This window comes from Tenrec ecaudatus, chromosome 14, assembly GCF_050624435.1.
Source record: "Tenrec ecaudatus isolate mTenEca1 chromosome 14, mTenEca1.hap1, whole genome shotgun sequence".
NCBI classification, from domain to species: Eukaryota; Metazoa; Chordata; class Mammalia; order Afrosoricida; family Tenrecidae; genus Tenrec; species Tenrec ecaudatus.
The window spans coordinates 38,976,826-39,003,213 of NC_134543.1; positions in this window are offsets into that span (position 1 = coordinate 38,976,826).

Consider the following 26,388-nt stretch of genomic DNA (forward strand, 5'->3'; position numbering starts at 1 on the left):
CAATTCAGAGTGATGTTATAGGACAGGGTAACTGCTGCTATGGGCTTCCCAAACTGTCAACTCTTTACAGGAGTAGAAAGCCACATCTTTCTCTCACGGAGTGGCTGGTGGTTTCAAACTATTGGTTCTACGGATCGCAACCCAACACACAACCACTGCCACCAGCTATATAGAAACCACAAAAATTGGCCATGGCAAACCAGGCTTGTTGTTGAGTGTTGATAGAGGTCCCCGGGTAGTGTGAATGGTGTCAAACTACTGACCTTTCGGTTATAAGCCCAACACGCAACCGTTGCGAAGGCACTCGGCTTTACTTGCTCAGTGGGTTGGGAAGTACACTCCTCTGTTTCATGTTCTGACTCTTGGTTCTGCTGCTGCTCCTTGCCCCCTCCTCTGCGCCTCTCCAGCGTCATAGCTCTCTGTCTGCTGGATCTAAGGGTTTCTGTGCAGGAGCCTCGTGGTCCTAAGGATATGCTCCACTTGCTTGACAGTAGTTAGAGCCCCCATTCCTACTTCTGAGATGGTTCCTTTTATACCCAGCAGGATAGCAAAACTGACCAGTCCCCATATTAAAATGCCTTATTTACATGTTTCCATCCCGTTCATTAATAGGAGTTACAAAGACTATGGCTAGAAAAACCATGTCAAGTAATTCATTGAACAACAGTTGTGAATTTTAAAAATGTCTCTCCACTTTATTACTTGGTATTATTTTTCCCAGCTTGATAGATTATGACAGAAAGTTCCAGAATTTTTAGCTACTATAGTTACTAGAATTAACTATAGATTGGGATGTGCTGAGGAAGCTCTGGAAAAATATTGATTTAATTTTCAGAATGGAAGAAAATTATGTGTAATAATGCAACACAGTTCTTCTGAAGGAATCAGCTAAAATCACATTAAGGTTATTATGTTTTCTGTCAAGCATTTAAAGTAAATTGACTGGTCTGGATTTTTATCATCTCTTTTTTCTTTCTATCTAGCAAATGCAGGCTTGATAGAAAAGATGAATTGTTTTTCTAAAAATTTGCTTAAACACAGTACAACTAAGATATAGGGTTCTTTGAGTTTCTAGTTCTTTTATATATGTCATCTCATTTATCATCAAAACAAGTCCGTGGTGTAGAAATTGAGTTGAAAAGGAGGAGGGCATTCACCCAAAGAATCTAGTTCTTTCTCTCCCAGCCCTACGCAACCAGAGCCTAGGAAGACCTTTAGCCCAGGACTTCTGCTCAGACCCTGGGCCTCTTAGCACCTGCTACTATATCCAGAACTTACTCCCCAAATAGATTAAACTTATTGTCCCAAATTCCTGGTATAAGTGCCCAAAGGTCAAAGGTCTTCTTCACTGACCCATACCACGTGACTTTCCTATCATCACCAGAGAAATAGGCTCTTGACAGCACTGTGAATCCCACCTGAGGTCGGGAACCCAGTATTCCTGGACTCTCACAGGCTAACCTTAGTCTGTGGCCTCTCCCTACAGATTGAAGTGTACCACCATTGACTTGGAGTGCTCAAGTCTACCTCGCCCGCATACACAGCATCATCACCACCATACCGCCGCCACTGCCAGCATCCTTAACTCTCAAAATTAAGTCGATCGTGGTGGTGACTACACAACCCTTCTTGTTATGATTGAATAATTGAATTGCATGATATGTTCATGTTAGATCAATAACTTCAGTAGCTGTTGCATCAATGACAGTTCTATAGTCTTCTTCCACCAGTTTCTGGAAGTTTTTTCATTCATCAAAATTGACAGTCCTAAAAATCATATCATTGTAAATGAGGGGGAGTGTAGAGTGGGGACCCAAAACCCATCGGTAAGCAACTGGACATCCCCTTAAGGAAGGGTCGTGGGAAGGAGATGAGCCAGTCAGGACACAGTATAGCATTGATGAAGCACACAACTTTCCTCTAGTTCCTAAATCCTTCAGCCTCCCCCACAATACCATGATCCCACTTCTACCTTACAAATCTGGCTAGACCAGAGGGTGTACACTGGTACAGATAGGAACCAGAAACACAGGGAATACAGGACGGATGATCTCTTCAGGACCAATGGTGAGAATGGTGATACTGTGGGGGGTGGAGGGAGGGTGGGCTAGAAAAGGGGAACCAATTACAGTGATCTACATATAACCTCCTCCCTGGAGGGTGGACAACAGAAAAGTGGGTGAAGAGAGACATCGGACAGTGTAAGATATGACAAAATAATATTTTATAAATTTTCAAGGGTTCATAAGGGACGGGGTGGGGAAGAAGGGGGAAAATGAGGAGCTGATGCCAGGGGCTTAAGACGAGAGCAAATGTTTTGAGAAGGATGAGGGTAATGGATGTACAAAGGTGCTTTATACAATTGATGTATATATGGATTCTGATAAGAGTTGTATGAGCCCCCAATAAAATGGTCTTAAAAAAGTATTATGAATGAAAGATTCTGAATTGTTTGGAAGAGAGTCTCCTATTTAGTTGGCAGAACTAGAACAGCATCTAGACGTGTCTCTAAATTCGTTCCAGCTTCCCCTCCCTCCCTTTCTTCCCTCCTTCTTTCTCTCTTGGTTGTCATTTTCTTTTTTATTCTTGAGGCTCAGGTACTGAAGGTTGATTCAGTTAAACTCTTTAATACATTACTGTCATTTGTCTGTATGAGATTCCTCTATTGTCTTATTTATTAGTTGATCTCATTTTATTACCAACGCCAATTCCTTTATCCTCCCCACAAGGCAATTATAATGTGTTTAATGTTGGGAATCCTAGTTGCCTTATTGTCATATCACTTGTCTCATTTATTAACTTACTGGGGAGAAAATAAAGTTGTAAAGCTCTCTTTCTGCATACTTTCTTTTCTTGTCCTTCTCCAAACCCAGATAACAGCAAGTCTATGGCCCTTGGCCTATACTACAGTGTCAATAAAAACAGTTAATTGGGGGGAAAATAACCTATGTAAACATTTAAATTTGGTTTTAAAGGTCACAGGGGGCCAACCAGGAGGATGTCAAGCTTATAGGTAGGAGGAAGAAGTTTGTTGCCAGGGTGTGTTCTGCTTGCTCCGGGAAATACTCTGCTCACCGGTGAGACAGCCTCCTGCACTAAGCTATGAGAGATCCGCTACTGAGCATCATTTCTCAGGCTGGACAAAACATTTTCTAGTATCTGCTCACAATGCCGTCACTTCTCAATGCTTGGTGCCCAGGCTTCATATCTATTGTTTCCACAGTGGCTGGATAATATTCCTGGAGATATCCACCCCACATCATGAGCTCCCAGCCACAGCTGCTCCCCAGCAAGTGGCAGAAATGCAATTGAAATCCTAGAAACACACACTTGACCTAGATAAAGGACAGTAGCTGCTGGGTGAGTTTCTCTGCTAACTTCTTAAAGCAACACTATGTGGTCAGGAATTCCTGCTTGGTAAGTAGAGCTCCTGGTTTCTTCCTTAAGATTTTGGTGGTTATGGCTAAGGTGTTGATCCCAGTTTCTCTCACCTAGGTTCTGATAGCCCTTCTAGGAGGTCCAGAATCCGGAGGGAAAACTTGAACTGGTTTTGTTCCAGGACCCAGGGATCCAAGATATAGCCCCAGAGAAAGGGGTAAAGAATGGTAGGTTTCTTAAGTTGCACGGATTGCTTTCAGCCTCTTTGATTTCCTCTCTAGCACAAGATATTAAAAGTAGAAAGGAAGGAAGAAGAGAGGAGATGGAAGTGGAGGGATATAGGGAAGAAATGATCTAAATTTAAACCACGAAGATTAGTCTGTTTTATGAATTTCCATATCCAGTTTATTCCTTCTATAGACATTTAGTTTAATTAATATTTTTAAAACTTAGAAATGTGCTGTGTGCACATGATCAAAAATTTCCAATAGGGACACATAATGAAACAAAAAGACTTCCTTCCCTCTGAGACCTTTAGTGACACACTCTGTAGTCCTCCAGAAATATTCACAAAATTCACAAGCAAATGAAAATTTCATAAGAGATGTATATAATTCAACATTTTGCTTTCCTCTCCTTTCTTTCCTATCTTGAATATCAATCTATTAGTTTACTCTCTGTTTCTATTTGTCTGACCTGTGTCCCTTGGCCTCTTCCCTTTTGCCCTTTTCCAGAAGTTTCGGAGTTGGTGGGTCTCTTTTATATTGCTTTGACATTTAGTTCCTGCCGCCCACCTTCCAAATCAGTTTGTATGCTATGTATGTGTTTGCTTGCCAGCTATTTATTTCTAGGAATCGCACTATAGGTACAAGAGAAGACCCCTGATGTGCTGAGGCCTTCAAAGTGATGACTTCACAAAGATGGTCTTTTTAGTTGCCTTTGAGTCGGTTCAGACTCACGATGACCTAATGTAAAGCAGAAAGAAATGAAGCCACTCCTGCGCCATCATTCCGCTCTCTGCTGTGTTTGGGGTTCCTAGCTGTGACTGCTCTCTGTCAATCCATTTCAAGAAGCATTTCTCGCATTCCGCGCTACCCACATGATCTCCTCTAGCAACTGACCTTGTCTGACAGCACATGCGAAGCAAGCAGGCCAAGTCTCGCCATCCTCAATTCTCCGGACAATTCTGGCTGTACTTCTTCTAAAACTGATTCTTTATTCTCTGGCAGTCCATGGTATATTCAATGTTCTTCACTAACACTACAACTTCAATGCAGCTCTGGCGTTTTTTTTCTTCTGCTGTGTTGCCAATCATCAGCTGTCTATAATGCAATTGTACTGGCACCATAGTCGTGATGTAAGTTGTTGCTTCTCCATACATTAAAGAGCTCTTTTGTTGCAGATTTGCTCACAAAGATGGCATCATTCTAATCCCAGAGCCTGTGAATACATCACTTTACATGGTAAAGGAATTTTTCAAATGGGATAAAATTAAGGATTTTGAGATGAGGAAGTTATCCGAGATTATCCAGTTGGCCTCAATATAACTGAAAAAAACCACTGTCATTGAGTCCACTTTGATTCAATGACTAAGGACCCTATAGGACAGACTAGAGCTGCCCCTGTGGAATTCTGAGACTGCAATTGCTTACAGGAGTAGAAAGTCGCACCTTTATCCCAAAAATTGAAGAGGTCCTTAAAAGCAGAGAAACATTCTCAACTGTGGGACGGGAGAGATATATGGCGATGGAAGAATTGTCAGAGAGAGGAAAGGTTGCTAGAGGACTGTTTCCAACTCAGGAATGGGGTGACTTCCAGGATCTGAGAAAGAGGAGGAAACAAGTTCTCCCCTACAACGTCCAGAAAGGAACACAGCTCTGTTGACATCTTGATTTAGCCCAGTGAGGCCCATATCAAACTTTTTACCTACAAAACTTTAAGGCAATTTTGGAGAGTCCAGTGCCTGGAAAAGGGCATCGTTTTGTTAATTGATAAAATAGAGGATTAATTAAAAAAAAGTATACCCTCAAGAAGATGGATCAGACACAGTGGCTGTAACAGTGAGCTCAAGCATAGCAACAATGGCAAGGATGGCCCGGGACCAGGCAGTGTTTCTTTTGGTAGTGCATATTAAGGTCCTTATTAGTCAGAACCAACTGGAAGGCGCCTAACGACATCTTGTGGATTAGGATCCCTAGTGGTGCAGTGGCTAAAGTGCTCAGTTGCGAAATTAAAGTTTGGTAGTACAAACCCACCAGCCCCTCATGGGAGAAAGATGTGGCTGTCATGCTTCCTTAGAGATGGACAGCCTCTTCTGTCTTACAGGTCGCTATGAGTCAGAATCACCTGGACAGGAGTAGGCTTCTTTGTAGATCACTAATCCTCTCTTCAGCGATACCTAATCTGTGTAATATTTTCTAGTTCCATTGTAGTTTTTCATTTAATTCTTTTTTTATAGATTCCTAGTCATGGTCAGATTCTCTATCTTGTCATTTGTTTTATGGAGCACGTTATTCACAGTCATTTTAAATCCATTGAGGCATTCAATATTTGGACTAACCCTGGATCTGTATGCCAAGTTCTTTCCCTTCGTAGTTTCTAGTCACTGAGATCATGTTCATGGCATTCTCCTTCATAGAAACCCAGTTCGAATGGACCAGACACTCTACAGGAGACACATGAGGCTGTCTATTCTCACAAAGGGAATTACAGTCTTAGAGCCTCAAAGAAGGTAGTTCTACTCTGTCCTGTAGGGGGCCTAGGAATCAGAGTCAAACTAAGAGCCCTGAGTTTGGTTTTGGGTCTATTCTCCTTCGTAAGGAGCATTCTGACTTTAAGACAGAGTTTTCTATTCTTCTGGAAGTTCATCATATATATAATATTCTTCAAATGCCACAATTCAAATGCATCAATTTCTTTTTTGTTAGACTGCTCTTTAGAGTGAGGATGACAAGACTTACTTTCGGCACATTTTCAGCAGGGACCAGTCCCTGGAGAAAGATTGGTAAAATAGAAAGCTGGCAACAGCAACAACAACAAACAGGAAGGCTCTCAATGAGGTGGAGCACCACAGTGGCTACAAGAATGGGCTCAAAAGTACCATGATTGTCAAGGATGGCACAGGACTGGGCAGCATGCTGCTCTACGTGAGGTCACTGTGAGCCGGAACCACCTGGACAGCACCCAAGAATGACAAGGCCTGGTTACTTTGAGAGTTGGGCATCGTGAGAGAGAAGTAATTAGATTTGTTCTTGGAGGTCAAAAGGATTTTATTCAAGAGAGTGACCATGGCCAGATGTGTACTTAGGACCACTACCATGGTCTCCAAGTTGATTAGGAAAAGGTGTTTAGGTTCTTGAATACTCAGGCAAAAGCAAGTTACAACCACAGTGAGCTAGAAACTCGCCAGTGAACTACATTTTAAAAGTCTAAAATGTCAAGTGTTGGGGATGATTTGAAATGCCTGGAAATAACAGCAAAGAGGAAGACATTACCACTGTAACTTGGTACAACCACTTTGGAAGGCATGTAGCCTTACACAATAAAGCTAAAGAGACATAGGAAGGGGCTTCAAACAGTTCTCTCACAGAACAAACAAGTGATCCTAGATCATGAAAACGAGTAACCAAAACAGAAGGCACGATGTCTTTCATACTATAATAAAAGAAGTGACATCCATCAGTTCAACATATTGTATTGGGACTCAGAGACCAACCCAGTTGAATGTGAGAGAGTATTAAGCAGGGCTGACTATTCAGAGGAGAGGCTCGCTGGTGGCCATGTTGGAGATGGGGGGAGTATAGTGAGTAACTCAGTGAACTGTACTGTCATCGAGTCACTTCTGACTCATAGTCGCTCTACAGCAGCTGTTCTCAACCTATGGGCCGCGACCCCTTTGGGGAGGTCCAATGACCCTATCACAGGGGTCGTGTAAGACCATCGGAAAACACATATTTCCGATGGTCTTAGGAACCAAGCTCCTCTCTCCGTCTCCTGGTGGGTCCGCCCACATGCAGATATGCCCACATACGAGTACCCAGCGTGAAGACTGTTACCCATGCGACACCATGCTTCAAGATAGAATTTCATTTGTCATTAGAATAAATATTTCACAATATATAAGTACAGATTTCTTTTGTGATGAATCACTATGCTTTCATTATGTTCCATTGTAACAATGAAAATACATCCTGCAAATCAGATATTTACATGACGATTCATAACAGTAGCAAAATGACAGTTATGGAGTACCAACAAAAATAACTTTATTGTCGGGGGTCATCACATATGAGGAACTGTATGAGAGGGTCGTGGCATGAGGAAGGCTGAGAAGGAAACTGCACCTGTGGCTTTGCAAGGCTGTAAATCTTTACGGGAGCAGAGAGTCTCAGTTCTCTCCGCTGGAGTGACCGGAGGGTCCACTGCTGACCTTGCGGTTAGCGACCTAAGGAGTAACCCACGATGTCGCGAGAGTTCCTTAACTCAAGGTACTAATCCCAAACTATACCAGAATTCATTGTATTTTTCTGTCACAAGTTTCACATAAAAATGACCTTAATGAAGCGCTAAAATAATTTTTATGAATCCCAGCTCTAGAGTATATGTCTTTTCTTATCTTTCTATTGGGAAATGAATTTAGACCCATGTAAAGCTTACAATGGAGCCCTGGTAGTGTACTGATGGATGCTGGGCTGCAGTCCTCATGGTCGGCCATTCAAAACCACTGGCAGCTCTGAGGCAGGAAGACGGGCTTTCTACTCCCCAGCACCCCACAGGGAGTCACTGTGAGTCAGCATTGACTAGATGGCAGTGAGGGAGGGAGAGAGGGAGGGAGGGAGGAAGTTTACAAAAATAATACAGAGTTCATATGTGACTTTTCCTGTTTCCCTTAATGTGAAGAGCTTACAGATCCATAGCACAATTAGCAAAGCCAAGAAATTATCATGTATTCAATGCTATTAACTAGGCTACAGATCTTGTTAGAATTTTATCAGCTTTCCCCCTAATGTACTTTTTCTGTTTCAGAACATATCCAGGATCCCACACTGAATGTAATTGTCACCTTAATTCTTCTCAATGTGACAGTTTCTCAGTTTTTCTTTGTACTAATCAGTTATTCTGTAGAACAGCTCTCCATTTGTGTTTAGGTAATCTTTTCTCATGATTAGATTACTATTTTTCCTATTGTCCAGAATAGCATAGTAATAGAGTTGTGTCCTTCTTGGTTTATTGCATTAAAAAAAAGAAAAGAAACTCACTGTCGCTGAATAGATTCTGAGTCACAGGAAACCTACAGGACAGGGTAGAACTGCCCCTATGGATTCCTGAAACTGTGCTTCTTTACAGGAGTAGAAAGTCTCATATTTTTACCCAGGGCTCGTGGTGGTTTTGAACTGCTGACCCTGGGGTTAACAACTGAACATATAACCACTAAGCCACTAGGGTTCCTTTTGCCTCAGAGGGTACATAATGTTGATAATGTCTTATTTATGGTGGTGTTAGTCTTGATCTCTAGGAAAAGACTTCTCTATAGTCATTACGCCCCCATTGGCAATTGATTAACTATTGGGGGAAATACTTTAGTCTATGTGAATGTTCTCTTTCTCTTCATAATATCCATTAATTTTAACATCTGTCAATGGATCTTGTTTATCATTATTACTGGGGTATTGCCAGTTAGTGGTTTCAAATTTCTTTTATTACTTTAACATTTAGTAATTGAAATCATTCTACAAGGAAAGCTGTCTCTTCTCTAAAATGCATGTATTTGTTTGTTCAATTAATTCTTGACATCAGAATGGATATTTGTTTGACTTTGTGGATTATAATCACATAATAGCATTATTTATTTTGTGACTTAAATAGTTTCAACTTTACCTAATGGCTGCTCCTTCACTTTGGCTCCTTCACATTGGTTCCAAACCCATCCCTTTCTAATTTCAGGTACTTTCTTAATTTCTGTTGCCACAAAATCTTCCAAGTTTATCATGTATTCTCTAGTCTCAAATCCTGGAATCTGCTAGTTTTTCAGTGGAACACTGGGCCCTTTTATTGGAGACACCACGAACTGAGAACGAGGTGTAGTCATTGCTCTTGGAGCATCATTGTTCTAATTTCAACATCCTCACCAATAACTGCTATTTTTGTTTTTATTTTTTAATAAATTATACCTAGTGGAGCCCTGGTGATGTAGTGGGTACATGTGGGGCTACTAAATGCAAATTAAGCAGTTCAAGACCCACAGCTGCTCCACAGGAGAAAGATATAATTGTCTACCCCTATAAAGACTTACAGTCTCACAGGCCCTGTAGGGTCGCTATGAATCGCAAAATGACTCAATGGTAGTAAGTTGGGTGAATGTGGTGAAATGTTTTATTCTGGTTTTGATTTACATTTGTGATGAATAATAATACAGAGCATATTTCCATGTGCTTTTATTTATTTGCATCTCCTTTTTGGTGAAATGTCTCTTTAAGCCCTTTGTTCTTTAATTTAGCTACTTGTCTTGCTAAAGATAAAAGTTTTTACATACTCTGAAATAAACCTTTATCAAAAATGAAAGACTTGCACAGAATCATTATTTTTCTCTTTCTCCCCTTTTATTGTGAACGAGGCGAAGGTTTACAGAGGAGCATCAGTTTTGCATTCATCAGTTCATACACGTATTGTTTCAGCGTATCGAATGCAATCCTCTCAATGCTCCACCCCTCATCCCAGCTCCTCCCTATAAACACTTCTCTTTGATGCTGAATCTGTCACAGTCTAAGTAATGAACTCTAACCACAGTTAACTCGGATGTCCCTGGATGGTTACAGACTGTTAGCACACTTAACCACTAACTGAGAAGCCGAAGATTCAAGTCCAACCAGAGGTGCCTTGAAAGAAAGATCTGTCAACCAACTTAAAAAAAAAATCAATCATTAAAAACCCTATCAAGAGAAGGTCTACTCTGATCCTACCCACATGAGGTCACCAGGAATCAAGACAGACTCAACAGCAAATGGTTATAGTCAGTCTGTGTGAATCAAGGCAAGATTCTTGACCTACTAGTTCTAGTATTACTTTTTCCTGAACCCAGAGTCCAAGGTCATGTGACATTTACACTGCTCTAGTTGTCTGTGTGGACTGCTCTTAGACCAACATTTTCCATGATGAGCCAAGGCTCACAGTATCCTGTGGTTGTTAAGATCTTTTTGAAAAATCATTTTATTTGGGGCTCTTACAGCTCTTATAACATTCCATAATCAATTGTATGAAGCATATTTGTACATATGTTATCATCATTTCCAAAACATTTTCTACATTAGCCCTTGGTATAAGTTTCTCCTTTTCCCTCTCTCTTCCCCACCCTTCCACCCTTGTGAATCCTTGATTAATTATATATGATTATTTCGTATCTTACACTGTCCATTGTCTCCCTTCACTCACATTTCTGTTATTGGTCCCCTTCGGTGGAGGGGGGGTGTCTATATATCCAACCTGTGATGGGTTCCCCCTTTTTTTCCCTTTCCCCTCCCTGACCATGTCCCTACCCTCATAATATCGCTACTCCTACTACTGTTAATGAGGGTTTTTATCTGTCCTGAATTCCCTGTGTTGAGGGCTCTTATTTGTACCAATGTGCGTTCTCCAGTCTAGCCAGATTTGTAAGGTGGAGCTGGATAATGGTAGTAGGGGGAGGATGTGTTCAGGAACTAGAGGAATGATCTGTGTTTCCCTGGGATGATACTACACCTTGGTTGAATCCTCCCTTTCTTATAATACTTCCGTGGGGGGGTATCCAGTTGTCCACAGATGGGTTTTGGGTCTCCGCTCCAAAACCCCTCATTCATATCAATGTAGTTGTTTGTTTTGGATCTTTTGATGCCTGATACCTGATCCTATCAACACCTCATGATCACACAGACTGGTCTGTTCCTTCCATGTAGGCTTATTTGCTTCCATGTTGGATGGCTGCTTGTTCAATTTCAAGCCTTTAAGACCCCAGATGCTATATCATTTGATAGCTGGGTACCACATGCTCTCTTCACCACATTTGCTAATGCACCCATTTTGTCTTCAGCATCATGTCAGGAAGGTGAATATCAAAGAGTGCCAGGTTATTAGAACAAAGTGTTCTTGTGTTTAGGGAGGCCTTGAATAGAGGCCCAAAGTCTGTCGGCTATCTTAATACTTAACATATAAATATATGTACATTGACCTTTATCCCTTTTATTATAAAATAATATATTTACATATCTATATGCCTTTAGCTATTATCACTATAAATAGCTTTGCCTCCTATTTCTTTCTTTATTTCCTTTTACTTTCCTCCTATCCCACTATCATGCTCACCCTCCATTCGGCTCTCAGTAATTCCTCTCAGATACATTGCATTTGATTAAACCCCCCCAGGCCTTATACACCTCCTCCTCATCGATTTTCAATCTCTTGTTGTTCCCTTATCCCTGACTTTGTTGACTTCCCACTTCCCGCTCCCCACACATGCTCCCCTGGGAACTGCCAGTCCCATTGTTTTCTCATTGGGATTGTTCGTCCTGCCTATCTTATATAGAAAGACATAGGGCAAAAGATAAACAAAAACAGAAAAGAAAACAAGTGTCTGCTGACACTTATGTGTGTCTTCTGATCAAGTCTGATTAGGTGCCATTTCAAGAAACCACTCATAAACTTTGATCTCTATCCATTTGCTTATCCTGGATATTTTGTGTAACTGAGGTTATATAATTGTTGTCTTTTTGTATCTGGCTTATTTCACAAAACATAGTTCATCCACGCTGCAGCATGCATCAGAATTGCACTTCTCTTTATGGCTGATTAATATTTTATTGTATGTACCCATATGTATTATATTTTATTTAACCATTTTTTTGGTTGGTGAACCCAGAGGACATTTCCCCCTCTTTTTAGCTATTGTGAAACATTTGTGTCTACGTATCTGTTCGGGTCCCTGCTTTGAATTATTTACGGTATATCAAGTAGTGAAATTACTGAGTTATTAGGTACTTAATTTTTGTAGGAACTGACAAACTGCTTTCCATAATGACTGTATATTTCACAATTCTACCAGCAATGGATAAGGACTTGAAACCAATCATTTTCTTTGTTGCATATAAATCTCTATAATTATTTTTATACGTGGTTTTGGTACATCAGGCCTGACACAAATCTCCCTTTTTCTCAATGAACCTTCTATCCCCAATCCCACTCCAACTTCTCCACTGCCCAGACCTAGAGCAGGAATAGCGCCGACCCAATACAAGGAAACACTCAGAGATCCTAAACACTTTTACTTCCAGAGACCTTAGTATTACTTTAGACCCGTATCACATCACATATGTAAAGCATACCTAGAGCCACATTTCATTTATTGTAATTTATTTTTGAAAAAAAGTGTGGATTTTATCATCTCCATCATTTTGAGTTAGATTTGTGAAAGAGTTTGAAATAAGACAGAAACAAAATTGCTAGCTATCTTTAATGAAAACTATGTGTTGCTTATAGTACATCCTTCCAGGAATCTGATCTATGAGGTTTGCTATTTCCTTGTTCTTCAACTATTTTATAACTCTGTGAGTTGTAGATAACTGATAGTAATGCAAATCATTCTTGTCTATAAACATAAAAATAAATTATGTCAGGTGCAGTGACAATTGATTTCTCTTTCCCCTCACTGTGAAGAACGCCTTTTTACACTATTGATACCTTCAGTTAAGAGGTTCTTTCTCTGTTTGTTGAAATCTCCTTTGAACCACTGTAGCATCTCACTGGCTCTTCTGTTACTTAATGAGTTAATAAAATCATTGACATGTGTCTTAATTACCTCAAGCTTCTATTAAAGCAATCATAATATAAAGAAGTGGATGACTTTCTAAAATAAAGATTGCCTGACAGTTTTAGGAACTAGAAATCCAAATCAGGGTATTGACTCTAGGGGAGGACCCTTCTTGGTGTCTTTTAGCTTCTAGAAGTTGTAGGCAATTGCTGGTGTTCCCAGATTTGTAGATTCATCTATGTCTTCACATGGCATTGCCGTGTGTGTGTGTGTTCTGCACGTGTGTGTGTTCTGCTCTTTTGATAAAGCATCACTGAGAAAGGATTAGGTTTAGAACCTACAGGGATTAGGACTTCAACAAAACTTTCTGAACAAAACAGTTGGCACCACAACGTGTTCATTTCACATTTGTATAGAAGCTGTGACTTTCCCCTCTAAAACAACTTAGTCTTTAACAGATTTTGAGATCTTCCATTGATGTGCCCAAAGAATTCACCTGACGGGCCTGGGAAATCATATTATCAGTGGAACATATCCCACAGGCGGCTCACTCCCAAGCATGTTATATTTCCGTTCCCACAGGGAAGCCAGGAGTCGTAACAGAACTTCTGAGTCTCTTCCTCCAGTATCTTTTTTTATGTGTTTCCTCTCCGACTAATGTTGCTTTGCTCATTGGTTTGATGGCTATTGGTGGTAGCATTGATTGGAAATTTGGCTTTAAACTCTGATCATTTATTTAATGATTTTGGAAATAGATTAATCAACTTAGGAATCAAACATCTGCTAAGTAAGGGATTGTGGTTGGTTAGTGTTTTTGTTTGCCATCTTGTCTAGTCTGAGCTCACATGATGTTGTGCCCACTGAGAAAAAGAATAATTCATTGATAGCTGGGTCAGTGTGTTTTGTTTTATTAATGCGCTCTTTGTCCCTTATGTCTCTTATGAATAAAATTATAGCCTAAAATTCTAAGCCTTCTTTGTTTCTGCATACTTATGTGTCTGTAATTCAAACCATTACTTATTGTTGTTCAAATGTGTCTCTTTCCCTACCTTCAGTGGACACTAATAAATGAGATGATAACTAATGTCAAAGGAGGTCTGGTCTGAATGAAGAACTAGAACTTCTAATATTTCAGATCTGCTACCCCCAAAATTCTTACAGAACTTAATTCAAAATCATTTTAGGATCTAAGTTCACATAAATAAGGTAAATATTTGGCAAAAAAGATCAATTATTTTTTGTTTAAAATGCAGTTATGTTTTCTCTGACTTATCAGAATTAAGTGTAATATAAACATGCATTTCATTCTACTTGAATATACTTTTCTTATAATTTAGAGGTTTGCTGATCAAATAAATTAACATTACTCATACATAATGTAGATTTAGGTTCAGTACAACTGAATTATTATTTTGATACACTTCATTTGAAAATAATTATGTTATATAGTATGACAGCTTGAAGATAAGGTAACTTAAGCCCTTCAGCTGGTAATAAATTGAGTCAATTAACAGATATCCAATGAACATATAGATTGGTGTTTCCCAAAGTAAGCAATACTACCCACTGTGGGCACTGAAATTTTACAGGGCAGCTGTAAAAGTGAATAACTACACTTTTCCTTGGATTACAGCACAAAAGGTTTTAATTCCCAAATTGGCATTGAGTAATATTTTTTTCTTAAAATGCTGCGTTAAGCCAAATGGATTTTTGGAACCTATGAATTCTAGGTAGGTTCTAAATAAGATAAAATACCAAAACATTAATTATATAGTTATAAATTCATGCATACATACATATATTATGAATATTACACAGTATATACATTTATTTACTTTCTTATGCTTTAGAGTAGTTGTATCTATAGGTTATGTTAACGGGCATGGACATTCTTTCCAGTTTAAGAATATGTCAAAGGATGTGTGAAAAGTGCTTATATGTGTTTTCTAACATGCGGTGATGCCAGGCAAAAAAGTGCTCAGTACTCCACTCTACACCTGCACACCCAGTTTCTCTATGAAGTGAAAGTTGGTAGTTTCCAAAATTATAATTAATATGAGTAGCTGAAATATGCACAGGAGCAATAGTGAAATATGCACAGGAGCAATAGTGCACAGGAGTAATAGAAATCCAATGACAGTTGTGCTTTTATTTATTTTTTTTAAGATTAGTTTTGCACTAACTCTTCAGCTGTCAGATGTACTGGTCTCCAGAACCTTCCTCACTCTTTGAATTTAGTGTTGACCAAAATTGCTAATGTTCATGTGGGTTATAATGATCAATATTCACCATATACAAAATGTAAACAGAATTATTAAGATATTGGCATATTGTCTAATTCAAAATAGTAATGAGGTACAAAGTTCATGTTTACATAGATAACACTTTAGAATTATAATACATTATGTTTTCATTTGAGATCCATCCTAATGTAAAGTGTCAGTTTGCTCTAGAATAGGAAAGGCCACGTTGAAGGATCAAATTTGGAATGTGAATTGTATCCGCTTTTATTCATATGACTTTAGCCTAAAAAAGGGTATGAAATGCTTTAGAATCTTAGCAAAACTCACTCTTCCCAATAGGTTTGCTTTCCTTGAGGGTTCCTTGGTGGCTCAATGAGTAAAGCACTCAGCTGCTAGCCAGAAGGTTGGAGGTTGGGAGAAAAATTATGGTTGTCAATTTCCATAAAGATGTACAGCGTAGGAAACTATTTGGACAGTTCTACTCTGTCCTTCAGAATCAACTGCTGGTCAGAATCAACTCAATGTCATTGGGTTTGGTTTGGTGGGTCTTGTTTCCTTGGTTTACTGGTTTACTGTCTTTATTTATAATATATATATAGGTATTCTTTACTTTGATACATAGACATTACTCTGTCTAGAGAGAATGGATTCTGTGTCTCACATAATGATTTTTCATATTTTATGTTAGCTTTATAATGTTTTTGGGAAGAAAAAATGAACAAAGCTTTCTCACTTATGAAAGGGTTCTTTCTATTGTATTTCCACCAATGTGTATTTTTAAGTATCTTATTGTCACTTTGATGAAATAGGTAATTAAAAATTAATTTTCAGACAGACTTCATATGTTTATCTTACTTAAATGTCCAAAACTCCTCTTTAAAAAAGTCTTTTTCTTTCCCAAGATAGGATCCTAAATACGAAAAAATAAAATAAAAATTTTAGTGTCTTGAATCCATCGTTGAGATTTCCCGAAGACTTTGCTTTATAAAACAAATTGTCCTAGAAATAATAGGACTTATTTGATATGCATTTCTGGTAAGTTTCATATGAGAAGTTGTCAGAAGAATCACTCTGCCTACCCTGGGTTAGATTTGTATAAAATGGAACTAATCTAACGATGTCAGAAACACATGCTTTGTGGGAAGTCCCTGGAGATTGGGCAGTGTTCTTGCTTTCTATAATACGTTTTCACTTTGGGGAAAACACTGATCTAGAATCTTAAGAAATAGTTCCTGTCATGTTTTCCTAAATCTGTTAGTGTCTTAGCACAGCCTTCCCTGATTATATCAGGCAACAGCAGCTTATTTTTACATTTCACAAAACCTGAGTTATAGGTTGAAATGTTTACTTGGACAGAACCTCACTTTTAAAATGTGAAGCTAGCTTCTTCTTTGCCATTGGTTCCCAACGATGGATGTACATCAGATTTACAATGGGGTACTACACAAGGGGTTCTTCAAAAAAAGTTCATTAGAAGACAGATTTTAAATTTTTATGGAAAAAATCCTATGATCATTTAATTCCATTTCCCCCATAATATTTTTAATGATCTCTCCTCTATAACAATATCCGGTCTTGCTGATTCTCAGGATTATTATGTTATATCTCAATTTTATTTTTTTACAAAAATTATATTCATGTACTTTGATAAATCAGATCTTAAATTCCTTGACTTATTTAGTAATAATAAACTTAAGTAACTCTTTAGCCATGTTGTGTCTACATGTCATCAGAACTTCAGCATTATAAACTTATCAGTAATGAATTATACATGACACAATTTTCAGTAAAAATAAATATGAATAAGCATAAAGATGCAGTATTAAATCATTAACTGCAAAAAATTGACTAGTACATTCTGTCTTGCTGTGATAATTTTGTATCTAAATCCTGCTGATAATGCAGTGAGCTCAAGGCTTACAAGTATCCACTTAAAATGCATCTGACTTTGATACACAATTTTTTATAAAAGATGGAACAAACAAATTCAACAAATCAGAAGAACTAAGCAACTGTCAACCAACTTGACCTTATAGACATCTACGGAATATTGCACTCAACAACAACACAATATATGTTCTTTTCCAGTGCACCTGGAACATTCTTCATAATAAAACATATGTTAGACCAGAAAAGAAAACTCAAAGCAAGTTTCAGTTCTCAGATCACTGTGGGATACAGAAAGATTTCTCCCAAGCTTTCTCCCCAAAGATATGCCAAACAGCTGCTTACGAATGACCATACACTTGGAGGTCATCAGAAGTAGGTCAGGGGTTATTCTCCCTGAGAGCTATGGACCATCTAGAGCAAGCAGTCACCACTGTTTATCCCACAACAAATAGGGCCCACTCCCTTCTGATAAGGATAGTAGTTGTCTGTTTCCTTGTAGGAGACCCCAGAGAGGTCAAACCCGCCCAAGGATGACTAAGGCTAGGCTGCCATCTTAAACCTAGGATCAGCCTTTCTTGTCACATGTATATCCCCAATCCCTCCTCTTCCTATTGCGTATATGTCCCTAGACCACACCCTCTGATTACTGTATTACCTATAGTACAACACCTTCCTGTGATGTATGACCTCACCTGTAATTAGGGGGCCTGCATGTCCCCAGAGAATATAAAAAGCATGGGCTAGCATTAAAGATCTCTCTCTCTCTCTCTCTCTCTCTCTCTCTCTCTCTCTCTCTCTCTCTCTCTCTCCCTCCCTCCCTCCCTCCCTCCCTCCCTCCCTCCACATGGACCATCAAGTGGGGTTGAGGTGAGCATGCTACCATGAATCGTGACTGACTCCATTTATTTCAATACTCCCCTTCTATCTCTCATGCTCTCTATAACTTTACTATGATCTTTACTTATTATTGCTGTATGATTGCACCTAACGGACCCATAATGATGTGTTAGGGGCTGGCTTCCCCTCACAGATCACAATCCTATGTGATTAGAAATCAACTCTTAGGATGATCAAGAGGGGGAAATACATGAACATTTAACACCAGACATACTGGGGAAAAGATGGAATAAAAAATTAATCAGGTGAGAATGAAAACACAACACACCAAACATCTTTCAGAAATAGCAAAAGCAATACTTCAAAGGCAATTTATAACAATAAACACACATCAGAAAAGAAAACAAAATAAACATTTTAACTCAACATCCACAACGAGATAAAAATAAATCTAAGAACAAAAGAAATAATCAAGATTAGAGCAGAAATAAATTAAACAGAAAACAGAAAGACAATAGAAAGAAACAACATCTCAAAAAAATGATACTTTGAAAGGATTAATAAAATCAACTAATCATTGTCAAATTTAACAAAGGAAAAGGAGATACAAATGAGCAATATCACCACAGAACCAATGGAAATAAAAGTAATAATTGAATACTAGCTCAACACACAAAAATCATTTGGATTCCTCTAGACCAGCAAACAAAATTATAGTTATGAAGTAGCAATGAAAATAATTTTATGGAGGTCAGCACAACATGAGAAACTGTAATAAAGGATCGCGGCATAAAGAAGGTAGAGAACCACTGCTTCAGACTAACCAAGAAAACTCTAAAAAGGAAATAAGAAAATAAATTCCATCAAAGCTGTAGTGGAACAAGTTTCAAAGCCTAGAATAAAGTGAACACTTTTCTAGAAATATCCTATCTATCTAAATGAACACAGACTGAAGTAGAGAATCCTAACAGACCCACTGGAAAAAAATAAGAAGAAATTGATCAAGTTATTTAAAACCTTCCACTCAAATAATGCCAGGACTAGACAGCTTTATTGTTAAATTCTACCAAACATTTATAAGAGTGCTGAAACCAATTCTATTCATATTATTCTATAACATAGAAAAGGGTAGAAAATTCCCAAATTCATTTTATGAAGCTAGTATAACCCTAATACTAAAACCAGGCCATGACATCTGCCCATCCCCCCAAAAGAAAATTATAGGACAATGTTTATCATGAACATAGATGCAAAAATTATCAAAAAATAAAATTCTGACCAATAAAAATCAAACAATATAACAAAATATAATATGACCATGTGGGATTAATACCAAGTATGCAAGAATGGTACAATATTAGAAAATAAATCACTGTAATCCTCCACATAAATAAAGGAAAATAACCACATGATCTTATCAATTGATGCAGAAAAGGCATTGGAAAAAATCTGACTTCTGATAAAAGCACAATGAAATAGGAATAGAAGGGAAAACCCTCAAAATAATTAATGACATATATACCAAATCAATGGCCAACATTATTCTCAATGGATAGAAAATGTAAGCATTCTTCTTGGGAATGGGGACCAGACAAGGGTACCCACTATCTTTTCCTACTCAATGCTGTGCCAGAAGGTTTAGCAAGAGATATAATGCAAGCAATAGAAATTAAAGGCCTCCAAATTGGCAAAAAGTAAAACTTCCTTTATTTGCAGATAATGTGATATTATACATTGAAAATCCCAGGGATTCAGGGGGGGGAAATTGGAATTAATTGAAAGATTCAGCAAAGTGGTAGGGTATAAGATCAACATACAAAAATTAGTTAAATTCCTTTAGACTAACAAAGAGAACTCTGTAAAGGAAATCAGAAAATCAATACCATTTACCATAGCCACCCAAAATATTTAACACATGTGAATAAATCTAACTAAATATTTTAAAAGCAATTAAACCGGGGATTGATGTGGTGGTGATTGTACAATTCTCCAGGATATGATTGATTGACTGAATTGTATGATATGTAAATTATGTGCCAATAAACTGCTGAAAAATAGAGAAACAAAAGATATATACAACAACTACAAGACACTATTGAAGAAAGCAAAATAAACCTACATAAATGAAAAGATATACCATACTCATGTTAGGAAGATTTAATGCTGTGAAAATTCCAATACTACCTAAATGATCTAAGGATAGACTGCAATCTCAATCCAGATTCAAACATTACTATTTAAAGAGGTGGAGAAGAGAGTCAAAATCGCATCCAGGTAAAATCACCTGCCCGGCACTCCTGGTGTTAGAATAGAACATTAAGAGATAGGCATGGGAAGCAAGCTCAGGGAGAAAGCAAAGGGACCTACAGTTCCAGAGGGACTTGGAGGGAGGAGGAGGCAGGGGATGGGAGCAATGAGCAAACAATGCCATAGATAGGGGAACAATCGGGAATTGAAATCAACAATGAGGAGGACATAGAGATCCTGGGGGTGTTAGAGCACCAGCAGTCTAGCTGAGAGGAAGTACTAAGAGGCAGAAGAAGGGCAAGCATGATGGTGGGGCAGGAGGAAGGTAAAAGGAAACAGAGGAAAGATCTAGGAAGCAGAGCTATGGATAGAGGTATAAACACAGGTGTGTACATATGTAAATACATTAATTCATAAAGATAGAGGAATTGGCATATGTATATATATTTATATGGAAATACATTGAGGTAGTGAATGGATTTGGGGCCTCTGTTCAAGTCTTGCCTCAATGCAAGAATACTTTGTTCTAACAACCTGGTATTCTGTGATGCTCACTCTCCCGCATGATAATTAAAGACAAAATGGGTACACAAACAAATGTGGTGAAGAAAGTTGTTGATGCCCAGCTATCAAAAGATACAGTGTCTGGGGTCTTAAAGGCTTGAATTTAAACATGAGGCCATCTAGCATAGAAGCAACGAGTCCACATGGAAGAAGCACACCAGGCTGTGGGATTGTGAGGTGTCAGCAGGATCAGGTAACAGGAATCAGAGGACCTAAAATAAACCAAAAACCAAAATCCATATTGTTGAGAATAAGTGGGGGCGTTGCGGAGCAGAGACGCAAAACCCATGTGTAGACAATGGGACATCCCCTCGCAGAAGGGTCACAAGGAAGGGATGTGGCAACTAGGTTGCAGTATAGCACCGATGAAACACACAATATTCTTCTGGTCGCTGGAGGCTTCTGCATCCCCCACTATCATGACTCCAGTCCTGCCTTTCACTTCAGGCCAGACTGGATAAGCACTCATGACACATGGAATCCACGTCAGATAAAACCCTCAGGACCAAAATTGAAAGTAGTAATACCAGGAGGGTAGGGGGAAGGTGCCCATAGGAGGGGAGGAAGGGGAACTGATCACAATGATCGACACATACCACCACCACCACCACTACCCAGGGGATGAACAACAGTCAGTATAAGATATGGTCAGTATAAGATATGAAAATAATAATAATTTATCATTTATCAAGGGTCACAAGGGTGAGAGGTGGGGGGGATGGGAAAAAAGAGGAGCTGATACCAAGGGCTCAAATACAAAGTAAATGTTTTAAAATAACGATGGCAACCTATGTACAAATATGCTTGATACAATTGATCTATGGATTGTTATAAAAGCTGCAAGAGCACCAATAAAATGATCTTTAAAAATTAATAATAATAATAAATAAAGAGGTGAAAAAAGTAATCACCAACTTTATATGGAAAGAAAAGGAACCCTGGATAAGCAAATTTCTAAGAAGCAAACAAACAAACAAAACCTATTAAGAGGCCTCTCATTTCCCAATCTCAAAACATACAATACAGCTATGGTAGTCAAAATAGTTGTACTAGTATAACAACTAGTATAGAGCAGTGGAGTGAAATTGAGAGCTCAGGAGTAAGTCCATTGGCCTATATACACCTGATCATTGGCAAAGGGCCGAAATTCATCAAATGGGAAGAAGAGCACCTCTTTAACAAATGGTGCTGGCAAAACTGGCTATCTATTTGCACGAAAATGAAACAGGACTCACACCATATACAAAAATGAACTCAAATGCATCTAAGTCTCTTCAGAAACTTAAATACACTATTAAACATAAACTGAAAAGATACAAGCAGCAGAAGATGAACTGGAAGACTGGAACCTCCTAAAATATATGTGTAGCAAAAGATTTCACCAAAAAAAGTAAAAAGATTTCATCCCATAAATAGGAAAAAAATCTATGCCAAGAAATGTGGAAGAGATGTGGTCAAACAACTGGAAAAGATCAATATTTATACCCATTCCAAAGAAAGGTGACCCAGCAAAAGATGAAAATTATCAAACAATATTATTAATGTCACATGTAAATAAAATTTTGCTGAAGATCATTCAACAATGGTTGTAGCAAGACATTGACAGGAAGCTGCCATAAATTCAGGCTGGGTTCAGATGAGGACATGGAACAAGGGATATCACTGACCATGTCCAATGGATCTCAGCTAGAAGCAGAGACGGGCACATTCAACTGCGTGGACCATAACAAACCCTGGGCAGCCTTGAGAAGAACAGGAATTCCATACACTTCATTGTGCTCGTGCAGAAACTGTACTTAGACAAAGAGACAGTCAGTTAAGAGGAACAAAAGTCACCCTGCCCTCCCTGCCCTGTCCCTGGGGTTGGTCCGTCCTTTTCTGAGCTGTCTCCTTGTGTGTGTCTGAGGTGTGCTTGGGCGGGGGCCCTGCCCTGTCTGCAGGCCTCTGACTGTCATGCTGTGCTGGAGCCTCAATTAAGACAACTGGAGCCACCTGGCTGCTCCTGCTGTGGAAAAAAAACGAACAAAAGAATATTGCATGGTTTAAAATCAGGAAAAGTGTGTATCAAGATTGTATCCTTTCACCATATTTATTCAGTCTGTATACTGAGCAAATAATCTGAGAAACGGAGTCATATGAAGAAGAACAAGGCATCAGAGTCGGAGAAAGGCTAGTTAAGAACCTTCAATGTGTCGACGACACAATCTTGCTTGCTGAAAGTGAGGACTTGAAGCCCTTGCTGATGAAGATCAAGGATGCAGCCTTCGGTGTGGATGACAACTCAACGTAAAGAAAACTATAGACCTCACAACTGGACCCATAGATACCATCTAGATAAACAGAGAAAAGATTACAATAGTCAAGGAGTTCATCTTTCTTGGACCCCTAATCAATGCTCATGGAAGCAGAAGTCAAAAAATTAAATGATGGATTACATTAGATAAATTTTCTGCATATGACCTCTTTAAAGTGTTGAAGTACAAAGATGTTGCTTCAAGAACCAAGATACCCGTGACTCAAACCATGGTATTTTTAATCACCTCATATGCCTGTGAAAGTTGGACATTGAATAAGGAAGAACAAAGAAGAATGAATACATTTGAATCGTGGCACGAGTAGGAAATATTGAAAGTGCCACGGATTGCCAAAAGGATAAGCAGATCTGTCTTGGGACAGGTACAGTCAGAATGCTTCTTAGAGGCAACGATGGGGACACTTCACCTCACATATTCTGGGCATATTGTGAGTAGAGACCAATCACCTAGAAAAAGGATATTCTGCTCGGTAAAGTAGAAGGACAACAAAATGGATTGACAGTAGCTCCAACAGAGGACTCAAATATATGAATTTTGAGGATGTCATAGGCCTGGCAGTGTTTGGGTTTGTTGTACACAGATAGCGTCCCTGAGTCAGAAGAAACTTGATGGCACCTAACAACAACAACATATCACACAAGGGACTAATGTCTAAGAATGATGGAAAACTTTAAAACCGCAACAAGAAAAAGACCATCCAATTTTAAGTTGTGCAGATGACATGAACATACATTTCACAAGAAAAGACATCTAGACGGCCAACGAGCATCCAAAGGTCATTAACTATTAGAAAGACGCAAATCAAACCAGTAATAAATCACCTCGCCCCAGCGGTAATAGTACGGTTAAAAAGAAGACAAAACTTTCTGGCAAGAATATGGAGAGACTTGAGCCCTCACACATTGCTGGCGAGATTATAAAATAAGGAACCACTATAGAAAATGTTATGGTCTAGCCACAAAAAATAAACAAAAATACTATAATCAAGTCTAACCACTCCTCTACTTGTTATACACCCTAGAGAAATAAGAGCTATGACCCAAACAGATATATGAACACTCATGTTCATGGCAGCGCCATTCACAGTAGCAAATGTTTGGAAACAATCGAAATGCCCATGAATGGATGAATGGATAAACCATCCTTTACACACACACGCACACACACACACACACACACACACACACACAGTAGAATACTGTGCAATGTTAAAGAACAATATAAAAGTCTGGGGTTCTGGGTGACCAGAGCCACTGATCAAGATCAAAAGGAACTTTATTTCATTATTTAACTGATTGTGAATTGGGTGAAGGTTTCCAGAACACACCAGTTTTACATTCAGTGATTCATATATATTTTCTTTCATCTCATCGATTGCAATTTATCGGTGTAACATAATCTACCCTGCTTCCTCCCCTTGTGTCCGGTTTCCATTCCCGCTTCTTTCCTAGTTGACAAGGATTTCATGAAAACAGCTCAGCACTATGCTGAGTCAGATTAGTTGATCACAAAAGGGCAAATAGTGGGTGAGACCACTAGTGTAAAATGGTTTCCACACTAAAAATAAAACATTGTTGGACTGTCACCAAAGGTGGGCGGGCAATGGAGGATCAAGCGGTGGCAAGAGAGTGACAGTATATGGAAAGAGGAAGGCTGGCAAAAAATGATGGAGGCAGGGGAACCACTGGGAGGAGTACAGGAGTTAAAGACAATGGAGGTAACTGCTCTTAAACTTGCAACCCTGCAAAGATACCTACTAGTAGATGTATGTGTAGACATTCAGCCTGAATGGGTGTGGGAGGGAAAGTGGGAGTATATCTATAAATATACATAAGTTAAAAAAGGATATTTGACAAGAGTATTTACCTTTGCAGCAACATATTCATAGCCTTGGTGGAGGATACATAGGGTAGAGTTATGAAAACTTCTTAGACCTAACCAAACACCTTGAGTTATTGGGCCTAGGCTCTCAGGACCATATTCTTGAAACACACCAAGCTCAACTGGCATAATATAAACTACAAAGAAACTTTTCTGCATCCTACTTTGGTGAGTAGTGGTAAAGTCTTAAAAGTCCATGAGTGGCCATGGAAGAGGAAACTGTTGGTCTCTTCCCTGACTGGAGAAAAAAGAGTTATAAAAATCAAAGATCTATGGAAACCATTAGGGCAATGGACTAATGGACCGCCTTAGGACCCTGAGACCGGAAGATATAGTTGGTTCCCAGCTACCGCCACCAATTGTTCTGAAAGGGATCACAGACGAAGGTTCTAGACAGAGTGGGAGAAAAATGCGGAACAAAACTCAAATTCACAAATGAGATCATGCTTGCTGGTTGGACAGAAATTGGTGAAACCTCTGAGCCTGTGGCCCTTAGTCACCAAATTGAACTCACCCTCACGGCTCAATTTTCAGCCAAACAATAAGCCAGTCTAAAAAAGGACAATACTAGTGTGGTAAACACACTTTAGAATAACCAACCATGTGAGATTAAATGGTCAGCATTTATCCAAGGACAAAGTTCAAAAAGTTTAGGAAAGAAGAAATGGAAACAGAAATCAAAGGGAGGAAGCAGGTTAAATGACTTTACGCTGAGGAGATTGCAATGAATAAACGGAAAGAAAATATGTATGAATTATTGAATACAAAACTGAAGCTATGATGTCCTGTCTCTATGTCCTGTAAACTTTCACCCAATTCACAATAAATTGAATAAATAAATAAATACATCTTTTGATATTGATCAATATCCCTGGTCACCCAGAACCCCATGAACTTAACACTGAAGTCATCAAAGGTCCAAAACGTAAGGCTTCTAATCCAACCTCTAGGTCAGTAGTGATTCTCAACCTTCCTAATGCCGTGACCCTTTAATACAGTTCCTCATGTGGTGGTGACCCCCGCCAACCATAAAATTATTTTTGTTGCTACTTCATAACTGTAATTTTGCTACTGTTAGGAATCAGGTGATCCCTGTGAAAGGGTCATTTGACCCCCAAAGGGGTCACAACCCACAGGTTGAGAGCCGCTGCTCTAGGACAAAGGGTAATGAAGGACTTTTAAGACTCATGATTCAGTACTCTATAGAAAAGATTTTCAACTCCAACAGATAGACTATCTTGAAAGGCTGCAAAGATCA